Source organism: Haliotis rubra, unplaced genomic scaffold, assembly GCF_003918875.1.
Source record: "Haliotis rubra isolate DU_JTF1 unplaced genomic scaffold, ASM391887v1 Scf64, whole genome shotgun sequence".
NCBI classification, from domain to species: domain Eukaryota; kingdom Metazoa; phylum Mollusca; class Gastropoda; order Lepetellida; family Haliotidae; genus Haliotis; species Haliotis rubra.
The window spans coordinates 1317879-1334240 of NW_025767346.1; the positions used below are offsets into that span (position 1 = coordinate 1317879).

General features: G+C 41.6%; 1 protein-coding gene across 3 annotated transcripts in view; it reads left to right on the top strand.

Annotated features, from left to right (window-relative positions):
* The window catches only part of LOC124256799 (D(2) dopamine receptor-like), a 515592-nt gene that overhangs the window by 466133 nt on the left and 33097 nt on the right, over positions 1-16362 (top strand). The gene's annotated exons all lie outside the window — the stretch shown is intronic.

Here is a 16362-nt window from a genome sequence, read left to right on the forward strand (position 1 = left end):
TGCCTCTTGCGACAAGCATGGGTTACTGAAGGCCAATATTCTAACTCGGATCTTCACGGGTTGTTTTGAAATAGACCCACAGGTAGTCACCAACATTGACATTTATCTTATTGCTTGTTCGAAAAATATAAAATACTCATACGTATGTTCCGATTTAACATTCCAGTTAAAGATATAAAGTGAAATTTTCTTTTGACATAGAGCCTTAAAATTTCAATTGATACTTTTGTTTGTCCAACATACACACACAACATACATATGTCCTTGAAGAGACAATTAATGTTATTTGTAAAATCTTTCCCCAAGATGTTCGTAACTGTAAAATTCCATTCCGATTGCCAATGTCATTGCGTTAAGGTATGGTAAGTCTTGTTTCGAAAGACAATTCTGCACAATTGTTTTAAAACATCTGAAGGTATCAAACGTATTACGAATTTCAAAACTATGAATTGTGACATTAATGATATTATGTACGTGACTATTAAAAGTCATATTCGTGCAGAAAACAGCATAGCAAGCCATTACAAGTCATACTTAGCAGCATCACGCACGGATTTACCGTTCAGTGTCTGAAGGCAACGCTTGATGTCAACGCTTTATATAGTCTAACACTTCACATTTGAAACGTGAGCTTGAACTGGAAACTTGGATTAGTTTGTCGACACTTTATTGTCGAAACTCTAACCAGGTGATGTTATGGCCAACCCGATCAGTATTCGTTATATCGCCTCTCTATGGTTTCCAATCCCAGCAGACCCGTGAAGACACTCACTCACTCACTCACTCCCGTCCCAGAACTTTTACCTGATGTGGGTGTCCAGTTCTTAAGTAATATCACGCTCTTCATAGTTACCTGAAGAACCCAATTTGACGTTGTAAAACTTTTGCAATATACGAAATAGGATGTGTTTTGCGATTCTGTAAATGTCACGTATTACAGGAGTAATTGTACAGTGACATTTACTCTATGGTGACTGGTAGTTGAAGTGCCCTGTTTATGCAATGTTAATGCTACGAAAGGGTATGTTGTCTTCAGGGGCGAGGGGAGCCATGTGGGTAAAACGTCGCTCGCCTCGCCTAAATCCACGGGTTCGATTCCCTACGTGGGTGCAATGTGTGAAGACCCATTTCTGGTGTCCTCAATCGTGGTATTGCTGCTAACGGCGGCATAAAACAATATCCACTCACTCCCCGGTTGCCCTTGTTCGATAGTCCAGTAACAAGGCACAAAGTACCCGAATCACCAGAGCAGGAAGAGCATGGATGATCTTCATACTCACATGTAATTCATCGTGAACATCTCAGATATAATTGATCTTCGGCAACCAATACTTCACCAAAGATGCACCCGTGAAGGTCCGGGTTAGAATAAGCCTTCAGTAACCCATGCTTGTCGCAAGAGGCGACTAACGGGATCGGGTGGTCAGGCTCGCTGACTTGGTTGACACATGTCAACGGTTCCCAATTGCGCAGATCGATGTTCATGCTGTTGATCACTTGATTGTCTGGTGCAGACGATTATTTACAGACCGCCGCCGTATAGCTGTAATATTGCTGAGTCCAACTAAACTCACGCACCAAAGATGCTACGACTGGACCAGGTGGTCAGGTTCGCTTACTTGGTTGACATATGTCATCGTATACAAACTTCCTGGCTTGATGCTCATGATGTCAATCACTGGATTGTATGGGCCAGATTCGTATTTGGGTACCGTCGTACAGCTGCAATATTGTTGAGTGTGGCGTTAAAAAACAACAAAAACAAACAACAAAAAACAATCCGCATTCATCGTGTAATGAAACTTATAATCGTACGACAGTGATCTAGTTTTGTCATTTGATCAAAATTTCATTATTTCAAAAGTGATAAGCGTTATTTTGTACCGTTGCCTGCAAATAAATTAAATATTCACAGCTTGAGATAACGCACATTGTACTCAATCACACCCTCCAAAACTGAATGAATTAAATGTCTGGAAAGGTAGTGTCCAGAATAACAAGGTTCATAAATATATTTTCACAAAACACGCTTAATACGTCATAATGCATTCAACAGTTCATAATGCGTTTAAGCTTTCTAATGCGTTCAGTATGTAATTATTACAATGCGTTCATTACGTCACGATGCGTTTAATATTTTATGATGCATAGGGTACGTTATAGTCAGTTCAGTACCTTATAATGTGTTTGATACATGTTGGTGTTTTAGTACGTTATGATGCGCCCAGTACGTAATAATGGTTCAATAATGCTCAAACAATGTTTTATAATGCTCTCAGGAAGTTACAAAACATTCACAACGTTGTTACGTCCAGTATGTCTTGAAACGTTTGATATGTGATAGGTCGATATCTTATACTTCGCTCCTGACTTCATATCGCTTTCAATTCGTGTGGCGGGGTAGCCATGTGGTTAAAGCGTTTCCACGTCACGCCGAAGGTTCGGGTTCGATTCCCCACATGGGTACAATGTGTGAAGCCCATTTCTGGTGTCTCCCGCCGTGATATTGCTGGAATTTTGCAAAGGGCGTAAAAACCAACTCACTCACTCACTTTATTCATCAACGTTTAATACGTTGAGCATGTCACAACGCGTACTATATGTCATTATTCGTACAAGGCGTAAAATCGCTATTTGTACGCTAATTTGAGTTCAGTTTCATTCCAGACCATAAAGACCCATGAAGATCCGTGTCAGAATTGGTCTTCAGCAACCCATGCTTGTCGAGGGAGGCGATAAATGGAATCGGATGGTCAGGCTCGCGGTTTATGTTTACCCATGTCAATTACGTAGATCGATGCTCATGCTGTCGATCTCTGGATTGCCTGCCCAGATTCAATTAATTACATACATATAACTGGAATATTGCTGAGTGCGGCGTAAAAGAACTCACAAACTTACTGTACAATTGAGTGAGTGAGTTGAGTTTAGTTTTACGCCGCACTCAGCAATATTACAGCTATATAGCAGCGGTCTGTAAATAATCGACTCTAGACCAGACAATCCAGTGAATAACATCATGAACATCGATCTACACAGTTGGGATACGATGACATGTGTCAACCAAGCCTCGAGCCTGACCACCCGATCCCGTTAGTCGCCTCTTACCACAAGCATGGGTTGCTGAAGATCAATATTCTGACCCTGATCTTCACGGGTCTTCTGTACACTACGTTCAGCATGTCATAACGTACTCTGTACAGTATTCGAAGTTCAATGCTTTATGACATGTTCAATATGTCATAAAACGTACGCTAAAAGTACGTTCTTTACATAGTAAGCCGCCATCTCTATAGGAGGCGGTTAGATGCCCCTCAAACCAACCGTGACTACAAATGTGGATCCGTTTCAGGTGGATATCATACAATGATATCATACAAGATTATTGATCGTGCTTATTATGGAACGCAGGAGGTATACATGCATATTTACGTAATTCCTTCATCTAGAAGTACACCGCCTCCGTGATGTAGTGGTTAGAGCGTCCGCCCGGAGAGCGGAAGGTCGCGGGTTCGATCCCCGACCACGTCATACCAAAAGACGTTAAAATATGGTACTTGTTGGGCGCTCGGCATTAATGGGTACAACAGGGACTGGTCGGCTCGGAGTCAGTATAATGTGTCTGAGTGGGGTATTCAGGCTTCACTGCGGCATGGTATCTCAGTGGGATAGCACTATAAAACCTGCTTAAGTCTGGGTTAGTACAAGCAGCCGCACCTACACATACACACGCATGCACGTCGTCATATGAGCGAAATATTCTCAAGCACGACGTTAAACCCAATATCACCTCACCTCACCTCTAAAAGTACATGGATCTATATTGCAGCAATGTTTAAAAAAACGTCAAACGCGTGGTGGTGTGACAAATAGGAGCGGTGGAGTTGTTATAGCGTTCGATCGTCACTACAGAGGTCCGGGTTCGATTCCCCGTATTAGTGTTGTATACCTACGTAGTGATTGTATAACATATCTCACGCGATGTAGAATCCAATCTGATTACTTGCTGATGAATAAGACCCGTGAAGATCCGGGGTAGAATAGGTCTTCAGCAACCCATGCTTGCCAGAAAAGTCGACTGTGCTTGTCGCAAGAGGCGACTAACGGGACCGGGTGGTCAGGCTCGCTGACTTGGTTGACACATGTCATCGGTTCCCAATTGCGCTGATCGATGCTCATGCTGTTGATCACTGGATTGTCTGATCCAGACTCGATTATTTATAGACCGCCGCCATATAGGTGCAATATTGCTGAGTGCGGCATAAAACTAAACTCACTCACTCACTCTGGTGAATAAGAAATCCGTTTCTGTTCAACTTCAAACAAAATATTCGGGTCAGGTGGGATATGGTGGTGGTACTGGGGGATGGGTGCGTGTTTTGGGGGGGGTTTAACGCCGCATTCAGCGATATTCCAGCACACAGAAACTCACTCACTCACTCACAGGCGCTCTCTCCAGTAGGCCAGAGCCTCATAAACCTTGAGACGTTGATTCACATGCACTAAACACACAGCCGTTGACTCAAATGCCGTGAGCATTTCTCCTTCAGCTGAACATAAGTAGCTATCCCGTCTATCGACTTTATATGGGACTTACGTTTTCGTTCGGGTTACGATAGGACTTAAAGCCGTTATATATCACCTTAATGCCCGATCCGAATCTGTTATTGCTACATATACGCTCGTTGTTCTGTGCCTGTGAGTTGTATGTGAGTCCTCGCTAGGCAATCCCGTCTACCGTCTATTTAAACGTCTCGGATCCAGTGCGTTGCTATCGATCACGTATTTAAGCTAATGACACGAATTAAAGATACATTTGGACGTCCGAGTAGTTTAAGAAAGAATTAAAGCAGGACACGTTTCGAGGGGCATTCATACGAATCGATTCCAACATTGACTGCGAGATGATGTACAGATGAAATACAAGATACTTCTAAATGATTCACGTACGTTCACTTACAAATGTTTATCGATTCCCATTTCCAGAACTACCTATGCAAACGATCGCAGATTTAGAAATATTTAAAGAAAGATATTATGTGGACAAGTTTCTTGCAACGATGTTTGGATACACTTTTGAGACATATGCTCGATAAGGGCTCGTCGTTCTTGTACAGACTCCCTGATCAGGTATTCATAAAGTACTAAGATTACTAACTGTAATGATGGTGTTCATGGAGTTATGCTCGTTACGGGTCTCGGAAGTTCGGAACATGGCCCTTAGTATGAATTTGTAACCCCTTTGGTGGGATGTGACGAATAGATGTGACTTTCCATAAATATTATGGAACTCAAGGAAAACATTAATTTGCTCATACACACACATTACCGTATGTCTCAAACTTGTGGATAAAATATGATCAGTTTAATCAAATCTCCCCATTACATAATATGTTTTAGAACTGAAATAAATCATTAGTAGAGGGCGTCTGAATGGTCCCTGAACCCCTACCCTCTCAAAAACTGACCCGATTGAAAATGGAGAATGTTGAGTGTGAGATGAACGGGGTTTGCTGAGGGGGTCGGCGTTTACGTTTTGTGAGTTACGTTTTGTGTGTGCTTCCGCCTTCTGTAATCATCCCGTCGACCTTTTTCTGACTTCTCAAATGTTCACAATTATCCCTGTAAAAAAATATACGAAAGAGAATGATAAAGCGAGAATAGATTGAATTGAGTGAAGATCTGTAAAATCACCAGATGCCAAACCTTCATGCCGAAAATATTTCTTCAGATATGCCAAACTTCATACCAACCAATTCCCAGTTATCATCCGGATTAACAATATCCAGAGTTAGGGCTAACAACCAAAATACAGCTGCCCACACTATTCTGTCACGACACGTGCCAAGAATCGACACATGCTGGATTATGTAATTATTCCCGTTTCATAATTTGCCACCCAGATTAAGAATAAATTCCTCCATTAAACATTCCCCAACATCTTACGCAGAGTTAGGGCTAATAACAAAAATAAGGCGGCCCGCACTATGCATTACAAAGCCGCTGTCACGACACGCGACAATGATTGACACGTTGTATTCAGTGATTATTAGCATTTTGTAAAATCCCCACCCCGACTGAAATAAACTCCGCCATTAACCATTCCCCAGCAGCTTCGAAAATGATACGTATTATATAAAAAACACGACGTATAGCCCGCTGTTAACGGTTCTGTATAAAACCTACCCCGTCGTCTTGAGTAGGATATTTGACAAGCAATTTGAACATTGATTGGCAAAGGAAAAGGAAAAGTGCTTTTAAACATTGTCATGTCGACACATTATCGTGTTTATAGCAACTTCAAGTTGGTGAATAAACGATCCTTCCAACATATGACCTTTTATGTAGGTACGTGGAGCCCCCAGCTGTCGCACTGCAATATTCGCGTGGAAATTAAAAGCTTTCAGCCCAACCCTTTTTCCATCAAGCAATTTTTAATGGCCGCGCTTTGTTCTATTAAGATGAAACGAAATCTGCAAACGCCTCTGAAGTATAGCGAGTTTTTCGTGCGTCCATTTCTGTAATTAATCTTTTGTGTGTGTTTTTTGTCATTACGGAATAATACTTCAGCTTCATTCGTTGAAATATTGTGTTTCTAAATGTCAGACACGGGTTCAAGTTATACAGATCTTTTATTACCCAAATAATTGTTGAAAATTGTTTATCTTGTTATAGGTCAGTGTAGGTAGTATCTGTTTCTGTCCGTGGAGAGTTGCATTCAGAGTGACTGCAGTTCGATATGACTTAAGATTGCGGGAGATGGGGTAGCCTAGTGGTTAAAGCGTTCGCCCGGAGAGCGGGGCGGAAGGTCGCGGGTTCGATCCCGGGAAATATTCTGATTGCAATCTATTTGCAAATGCAATTTCATAAAAAAAACACCTTCAAATGTAATTTCATAAAACACATTAGCATCTATTTCTTTCCACTATGATCAATTGTTTTCCGTGTCTGGAGCATGGTTTCATAAAACATTAAATGTCGTTTTGGAAGGATGAGATTAACATATTTATTGTAATTTTATTGTGATACTGTAATCAGAAAAAAACAAAATTTAATTTTCCGTTTTAAACGATGGGTTAGAACAGTATTGTTTTAAAAAAAGCTGTTTAGCTGATTCAAATTTACTTTCATCTGCACAAAGCGCTGGCATACATATTCAAATCCGATGAAATATTTGTAAAATTTTAATAGTCGGAAGAGGCGAACGTTTAAATCATTTCAGGTTTTGTGAAAAATGATCTTCTCTTCAATTGTATTTAAATATCGTCCAACACTTTGTAAGATACCGCCCACTCCCTTCCCACCTCCACCCTTCCATTAAAACAATGTAAAACTAAAAATAGATAAAATACCAAAAATTAAAAACATAGAAAAGTTTAAAATAATTTACAAACAAAAAATAAAACTTGATACCACAAACTCAGAGGAATATTCAAGTGGTGTCAAGGCGATGGGGTAGCCAAGTGGTTAAAGCGTTCGCTCGTCCCGCCCAAGACCCGAGTTCGATTCCCCACATGGGAGCAATGTGCGAACCTATATCTGATGTTCCCTGCCGTGATGCTTGATATTGCTAAAAGCGGCGTAAAACCACACTCACTCAAGTGTTGTCTTCAGGACAGGTTGTACACGTTCAATCCAGTATTCCTACAACACATTCACAAGTCCGCCATGTAGACGTATTGACCCCTCAAACCTCATTTATTTGAGGGTCGGTGGGGTAGCCTTGTGGGTTAAAGCGTTCGCTCGTCACGCCAAAGACCTGGGTTCGATTCCCCACGTAGGTACAATGCGTGAAGCCCATTTCTGGTGTCCCCCGCCGTGATATTGCTGGAATATTGCTAAAAGCGGCGTAAAACCAAAACTCGCTGACTAGTTAAACTCTTAAAGTCTGAAATCGATGTTTCCCAAAACACTTCATACTCATTTGTTTTCCATAGTTCATAAACACATGACTCGAGCTCACAAACGTGTCCGTGTCTTCATTAGGGTCGAATCCTCTTCTCTGTGCATAGTTAAATCCCTTTGCTGTTCTGGGATCCAGTGAGTCAGGGTTTGATTGTCAGATTCGTTGAGAATATTTTTGTACACCAGCATCATTTGGATATTTTGTCCCCCGGGGCGGTGGGGTAGCCTTATGGTTAAAGTGTTCGCTCGTCACGCTGAAGACCCGGGTTCGATTCCCCACATGTATAGAATGTGTGAAGCCCATTTCTGGTGTTCCCCGCCGTGATATTACTGAAATTTTGCTTAAGACTTATATAACTGTGAAAAAAGTTCACCCACTTATTTATATGAATAATCATGAACAGTAATGCTATAACCGTCTTTACCTGAATTTACCGTTATCCCCAACTCGACACGAACATTTGTACATTTCACAGACTGAAGTCGTTGCTTGGTCTATTAATACACGTCATATTTGTCACAATAGTCTAGCCTGTAATATCACACTCGCGTGTTACAACAACGGAAACTATTTATGTGCTCCTTATAACCAGTTTACTGCAGCCAGGTATTGTATCCAAGGACGGTGTAGGATTCGAGATCCGTGAAGATCCTGGTTAGAAATGATCTTCAGTAACCCATGCTTGTCGTAAGAGACGACAACCCGGATCGGGTGGTCAGGCTCGCTGACTTCGTCGACACATGTCATCGTATCCCAATTGCTTAGATCGTGCTGTTGATCACTGGATTGTTTGGTCCAGACTCGATTATTTACAGACATATAGCTAGAATATTGCTGGGTGTGGCGTAAAATTAAGCTGAATCACTTACTAGAATTCGTGATCCGATCCAAGTCGGACAACATGAATAAATGACAGGGTCGTGTCCAGCTTTTGAATACAGACGCTAGTATCAACATATTGTGGCAGCGACAGTCTCATGTTTGCGGCCGAATACTGACAATCATGCTTTGAGATATGCGTTAATACAGTTTGTAACTTGAGACGCATAGAAACATCTCAGAAATGTTAGGATCGGAATATTTTGTGTTGTCAAAAGTCTTATTACAGTCTTGGTGAAGTATAATAGATCGTTTGTGTTCTTGCCGTTTCCATATTCTGCGTGTAAGTGATATTCGGCAACGGATAGTGTTTACAAATTGTTTTATTCATAGAACTGTTCGATGTCAACTTCACCATGGCGTTGAGATTACGACGCTAATGTCTACAAGATACCATTTATCTTTGGACGACTTGTTTCAAAATATACCTAAAGAGGCAGTTGTAAGACCATTTGTATATAAATGACAAGCGCGAGTGAAGTCATGTTTCTGATACAATCTAAAATCGCACCTATCACTATGAAAGTGACATGCATATTTCTTTCTATTCTCATGGTTACAATGACGCAGTAATACATAACACAACGAACTCATCGGGGTTAGAATTGGTCTTCAGCAACCCTGCTTGCCGCAAGAGGCGACTAACGGGATCTGGTGGTCGGGCTAGTTGTCATCGTATTCCTGTTGCGTAGATCGATGCTCATGCTGTTGATCACTGGATTGTTTGGTCGAGACACGATTATTTACAGACCGCTGCCAAATAGCTGGAATATTGCTATTTTCACGCGTCACATCGGGTTTGACAAACGGCTGATGGAACAGTGCCTGTCGAGCTGGGGTCAGCTCACCTGGCTGTGTGAGTTGCACCTGAATGTGTGCTGGTGCTGTTCCACCAGCCGTTTGTCACCCCTCGGTGTGAAGAGTGAAAATAGCACAATATTACATGATGGTTGTTAAACAACTTTTTCCGCGATCGATTATAAAACGTCAGATTTCAGATCCTGTTGGGTACAGAGATTTCAGGACCATGTGTCTTATTTATGTCTTGTGCACTTATCCCTATTTCGAGATATTTAATCCTTCATCGTTCTCATTTGAACCCAAACGGACTATAGCTCCTCAGCTTTAACAGGAATCGGAGAATATCTGTCAAAATGTCGACGAGGCATTAAGACATCATATTAAATGTGAGTTCGCTCGGCTAGAATGGCTGGAGGGAGAGGCTTTATTCAGATGACTAGTCTTCAAAATGACCCACTCAAACTGGCCTCATAATCGCTTGAGGGCACAGGTAACGCAGTACTCTTTCACCGTACAGAGTTGCCTACCGTAGTCGTTTCAGGCTCCGATCCAGATTCAGCCAAGCAGTTACACTATATTTACTATAGCCCACTTGTGGGTTTACCTGTAATGATAAATGTCACAAATGTTGGGATTTGTGTTAGTAAACTATGGCTGAAAAAATGTAACAGCAATTGGGAATCCAACTCACTCTCTATTCAGAGCGACCGGAGGTGGTGGGGTAACCTCGTGGTTAAAGCGTTCGCTCGTCACGCCGAGGACCCGGGTTCGATTTCCCACATGGGTACAATGTGTGAAGCCCATCTCTGTTGTCTCCCGCCGTGATATTGTCGGAATATTGCTAAAAGTGGCGTAATACCTCACTCACTATTCAGCGCAACCGTCATTATGGTCCAGTGGATGTAGCTGCTACCCGGGGAGCCGAAGGTCGGGGTTCCGATCCCCGACCACGTTATACCAAATTACGTTCAAACGTGGTACATCAATGTTAAACTGCAGCATGGTACCTCAATGGGATGGTACCATAAACCCGGGGGTGGTGGGGTAACCTTGTAGTTAAAGAGTTCGCTCATCACGCCGAAGACCCGGGTTCGATTCTCCATGAATTCCATAGCCCATTCCTGGTGTCCCCCGCCGAAATATCGCTGGAATGTTGCTAAAAGCGGGGTAAAACCATACTCACTCACTCACTATAAAAGCGAATTGATTCGGACAAAAACCCGCATCCCAGGTCATGGTCTGTGGCAATGATTCGTCAATACGGATATTTGCTTATCCGGACGAATTCAGTAGGAACAATGTTGTCCGTATAAACGGGGTTACACGGTAATCGAAATAAAATTCCAAACGGCGTGTAAACCAAAATGGCGTTCTCTCCAATCTTAGTGAATGAATATGGTTTTACGCCGCTTTTAGCAATAAACAGCAATATCACGCCGGGGGACACCAGAAATGGGCTTCACACCTCTCTAATCTGACCAGCTGAAAAATGTTTAATATGATTTAAACCCAGATAAGAAAGGTTTTTATTGCGTTCCAATTTTCTGTTTTTCGTAATCACGTTAGGTCTTTGGCAGTCTAAAATTGAAAGAAAACGCGGCAGTTACGTGCATGTGGTGATATGAATACCGCCGTCATTTTGAAAATGTTGTGTTTTAGAGTAGAGTTACACCCATGTTGCCTGCAGATTTAACTGTGCTAAACTGAGTTTTGTGTGTAATATTTTGAGTGGGTTTTCGATCTTAATTAAGAAAAAACTGAATTAAGGAAAAAGCCTTTAACAAATTAATAATGCTTGAAATATTCCAAGGTATATTGATTTTTTCTCGTTTTTCTGACAAGCTTTTTTTGTCAAACGCACTTTGAATATTGTTGTTACGGAGCAATGCATTTTGAAACTTATAAGTATGCACATCATGATTTGGCAATGTTTTTGCTGAATATGCATTATAACTTTGGTTTGTTGCATACATTGTACTTTGCAAATAACGTCATCCACTGTATTATGACGTCATACCAGTCTGCATGACGTCACGTAGAAAGGCAGTGCTCCGGCAAATACTGAACACAATTTTGCAAAAATAGTAATTTTCAATGGCATTTTGTATTTTATTATGTCCACAAACGCCATCACTGCAAAGTGAAATCTCTCAAATACTTAAAGACAATCTCAAAATAGAAAGCACAAATCTATTTCGTTTTCGTAAGAATCAGTCGCGAGAGGCGATTGTAAATAGGCTCTATATGACTAACTGGATTCGATAAGAGAAATTTGAGGTTGTCTGATACAGTTTCTTCAGTTTGACGGTTCATATTTAATATTTTGTCCCGAAATACATTGACATTTCTGAAACAAATTACTCAGAAGATTCTACAACAAATAGCAGATGGTGGGTAATGAGTGAGTGAGTGAGTTTAGTTTTACGCCGCTTTTAGTAATATTCCAGCAATGGGGACACCAGACATGGGCTTCACACATTGTACCCATATGGGAAATCGAACCCGGGTCCTCGGCGTGATGAGCGAACGCTTTGACCACTAGGCTACCGCACCGCCCCGGTGGGCAATGAACTCTGACAAGTGATTGGTTTGATTCTGTGAAAGCTCTTCTCGGATTACGAAGCATTTACAGTCAAACACTGTTGTGTCGAACTTCAATATGTCGAATGTTGTCTCAAGGTTGAAGCTTGTCACTGCGTATACTTCATACTGCGTTTGTATGGAACACCGGATAACTCGAAATGCTCAAGTAGATTCATTCAACTAAACTTTGTTTAACTGCAAATGCTTAACGCGAGTACTGCTTTCAGAAAAAAAACAACTTGATTATTAGCAAGTGAGTGAAAGAAACTCTTTGAAAATGAACGCGCAGTATCTTTTCACCATTTACTTATGAAGTATTAGTTAACCACGATTTTACAATTCCCAAATATATAATGTCACAGAGGGTCTTGTAACGCTAAAAACTGCCATTAAGGTATATACTATCCTTTTATATAGTACTAAGATCCCGTCAGTAACAGTAAATACCTTGATGACAGTTTTTAGCGTTACAAGCCCCTGTGTAATGTCATGAGTCTGTTTCTGGACTGAGAACGGATGAAAGAGAAACCTCTCTTGTTATATACTCGAAAGGACATCAACAATCCACGTGACCAGTAAATCCCACATACGTGACAAAATATGCCCCCAAACACTCATATCTACTCATTAAATCAATACACTCTCACATGGGTTTATACAGAGTTGGTCGAGGATTTGTTCATTGTGTGAATGTCCCTTTGGATGAGGCAAACATTTTAACCGCCATTTCTCTCACTTCGCGGTTTGTAGGCTGCCAGTTTCACCTGTAGTCATGGTAATCCATACTGTAAAACTTATCCCTAAAAGTAGACTTCTGAAAGGAACCAAATGCCTTCAAATTTGAGACACCTCGGTCACAAACTTGCCCTGGTTGGGATCAAGTTTGTATATAAACAAGACACAACTTCTTGTCAGATAATGATACTGTATTGCAATTATCAGAAACATGATGTCAGAAATTTCATAACTATTATATACTTTTGTTATATACAGTAAATTTTCTCTAAGAAATCCACTGCACATGTTGTTACAACAGCAAATATGACCGCATAAACAAAGTGGGTGAGTGAGTTTTGTTTTACGCCGCACTCAGCAATATTACAGCTATATGGCGGCGGTCTGTAAATAATCGAGTCTGGACCAGACAATCCAGGGATCAACAGCATGCGCATCGATCTGCGCAATTGGGAACCGATGACATGCGTCAACGAAGTCAGCAAGCCTGACCACCCGATCCCGTTAGTCGCCTCTTACGACAAGCATAGTCGCCTTTTGTGGCAAGCATGGGTTGATGAAGACCTATTCTACCCCGGATCTTCACGGGTCGCATAAACAGAGAGAAATTGTTGTACGTATTAAGGAGATTTTCGCATCAGAGTTGTACACAGTCACAAGTTGAGGGGCTGAATGCCTTCCCGCTATCTATAGCAGTTTGTGGCAGAAGAATGTGATGTTTGAACATAAAGGGAACATTCTAGGCTTCTGAAAGGTTCTAACTGGCGGTTCAAGTTCAGGAAATGTGAGATTTCATGTAAGCTTTGCTTTTTCGACCAAAACAGAAACCCATATCGCTTCCTCCGTTGAGTCCCAACGCCACGGCTGTGTTCAAAGGGAAGTAACTCATACCCGCTACAAATTAGCGCTCACTGTGCTGTTGCCGAAGAGTGGATGCGATAATGGAGGGAGATGATTCGGTTTAACGTAGAAAACATTTGGTTTTGTCCATTAATATTTGTAATGCCATAACGGTCATCAGGTTCTATACTATTACAAACTTCAGATGTTTAACTACAGACTCAACCGTTACCAGTGTCAGATCATACTGCAACAACTACTGCTGCTACTGCTACTACTATTACTACTACTACTACTACTGCTGCTGCTACTGCTACTACTATTACTACTACTACTACTGCTGCTGCTGCTACTATTACTACTACTACTACTGCTGCAACTAATACTACTGCTACTACTATTACTGGGGCGGTGGGGTAGCCTAGTGGTTAAAGCGTTCGCTCGTCACGCCGAAGACCCGGGTTCGATTCCCCACATGGGTACAATGTGTGAAGCCCATTTCGGGTGTCCCCCGCCGTGATATTGCTAGAATATTGCTTAAAGCGGCGTAAAACTGAATTCACTCACTCACTCACTCACTACTATTACTACTACTACTACCACTACTACCACTACCACTACTACTACTACCGCTACTACTACCACTTCTAATGCTGCTGCTGCTGCTGCTACTACTACCACTACTATCACTACTACTACTACTACTACTACTACTACTACTACTACTACTTCTGCTACTACTACACTGAAACCCGTGACGAACCGGGTATCCAATATTTGTGTCGAAAGAGGCTAGGGTTCGGGCGGTCGGGCTCGCTGTATCTAAAAACTGTGATCTTCATTTGGTAGAAGATGAATACCAATGGTTTTCTTACCTCATACAGAAATATTATAATGGTAGAATTATGTACTTCTGTGATATTAATGCACTAGTCTCAACAGCTTTACACTTATGCAAGTTATTTAAAATGATATCGTCAGACGTGTAACTATCTGGATATGTGACTTAAATACACTTTATCTCACAAATGTACCATGGGCCATGTGGCCTGGTCATGAACTACGAAATAAACTTGATTGATTTGTAAAAAATACTGAGGGCACAATTAACACTACCACTACCCCTACTACAGCTGCTGCTGATGTTCCTGCTGTTGTTGCTGTTGCTGTTGGCAAAACAATAATTAATACCACATCCTATGCCAGAAAAAACAACATTTTGGACATTAGGAATTAATGAAACTACAACCAACATAACTGCGATACAACGAAGCATTGAATGGGTCCAGATCGATTGTAATTCTAAATTACCACATGAACTAACATTAATTAAACTTAAGCGTTTTCTTTGACCGACCTTCAAATCCGAAATTGACAACTGTCATGGCCCAACTGACGTCGACCCATGTGAGTGACAGGCAGATGCCATGTGGGTCGTGGTTGTTTGGTTCATGAAAGCGTGTTTGACAGAGTAATTCAAAACGATTAAATGACAGGAAAATCTTTACCTCCCTGACGCGGGTTTTGGACTAAGTCTTGACACGATGTCGATTTTAGTGTCACGATATGACTGTAATCAATCTCTTCCAAAGAATATGACGTTGATTTGAAGTGCACCTTGTCATTAAGTTAATAATTACAGTGATTGGGTGAGTATAGTTTTAATCCGCTTTTAGTTTAGTAATATGACGGTGGGGATACAAGGAATCGCCACATGCTGTTGGGAGTGATCGAACCCCCGTTGTGAGGTGTAATATGTACATTGATTTTAAGTTACCTTGTCAGTGAGATAATAATTACAGTGACTGGGTGAGTATACTTTTGTGCCGCTTTTAGCAACACGACTTCGGGGAACGCCAGGAATGGTCACGTGTCGACTAACGGGATCGGGTGGTCAGACTCGCTGACTTGGTTGACACATGTCACTGTATCCCAGTAGCGTAGATCGCGGCTCATCATGTAAATCACTGAATTGTCTGGTCCAGATTCGATTATTTGCAGACCGCCGCCATTTAGCTGGAATATTGAGTGCGGCGTTAGGGAACAAACAAATAAACACAGGTTATTTTTGACAGTGAAATGAAAATATCTCCGCTATGGAGTTGGTGAGAGCGTTTACGCGACCCAGAGTTGTTAGAGCCTGTCCAGACCCTCCCAGAACAACAGGCGATTAATCATGTGATGCCGTGGCACCTTTCCTCGAAATCAGCAAGCATGAGTTGTATCTTCCCCGGGGAGCTGGGAATTCAGCTTTTGACCGATAAAGTGATAAAGTCATGCGCTTTCGGCATGTCTCTTATTGTGTTGGCTCTGATAAATCATGTGGGTTTTTCTTAACATATTTATCAAACGAGATGGGGTGTTGGGGGTAGACGTGTGCTAAAAGAGTTTGCCTGTCACGCCGAAGACCCGGTTCGATTCCCTAAATGGACATGTGTGAATACCATTCCCGTGACCCCCGTCGTGATATTGTGGGAATATTGCTAAAAGCGGCGTAAAACTCACTCAATCACAATTTCTTGCTTGTTTCATTTTAGCCGCAATCAGATACGTGTGTATTCTCACTCACTCACTCACTCAAGCGAGTGGTATTTCAGTGAGCTGGCTCTCGTCCGGAC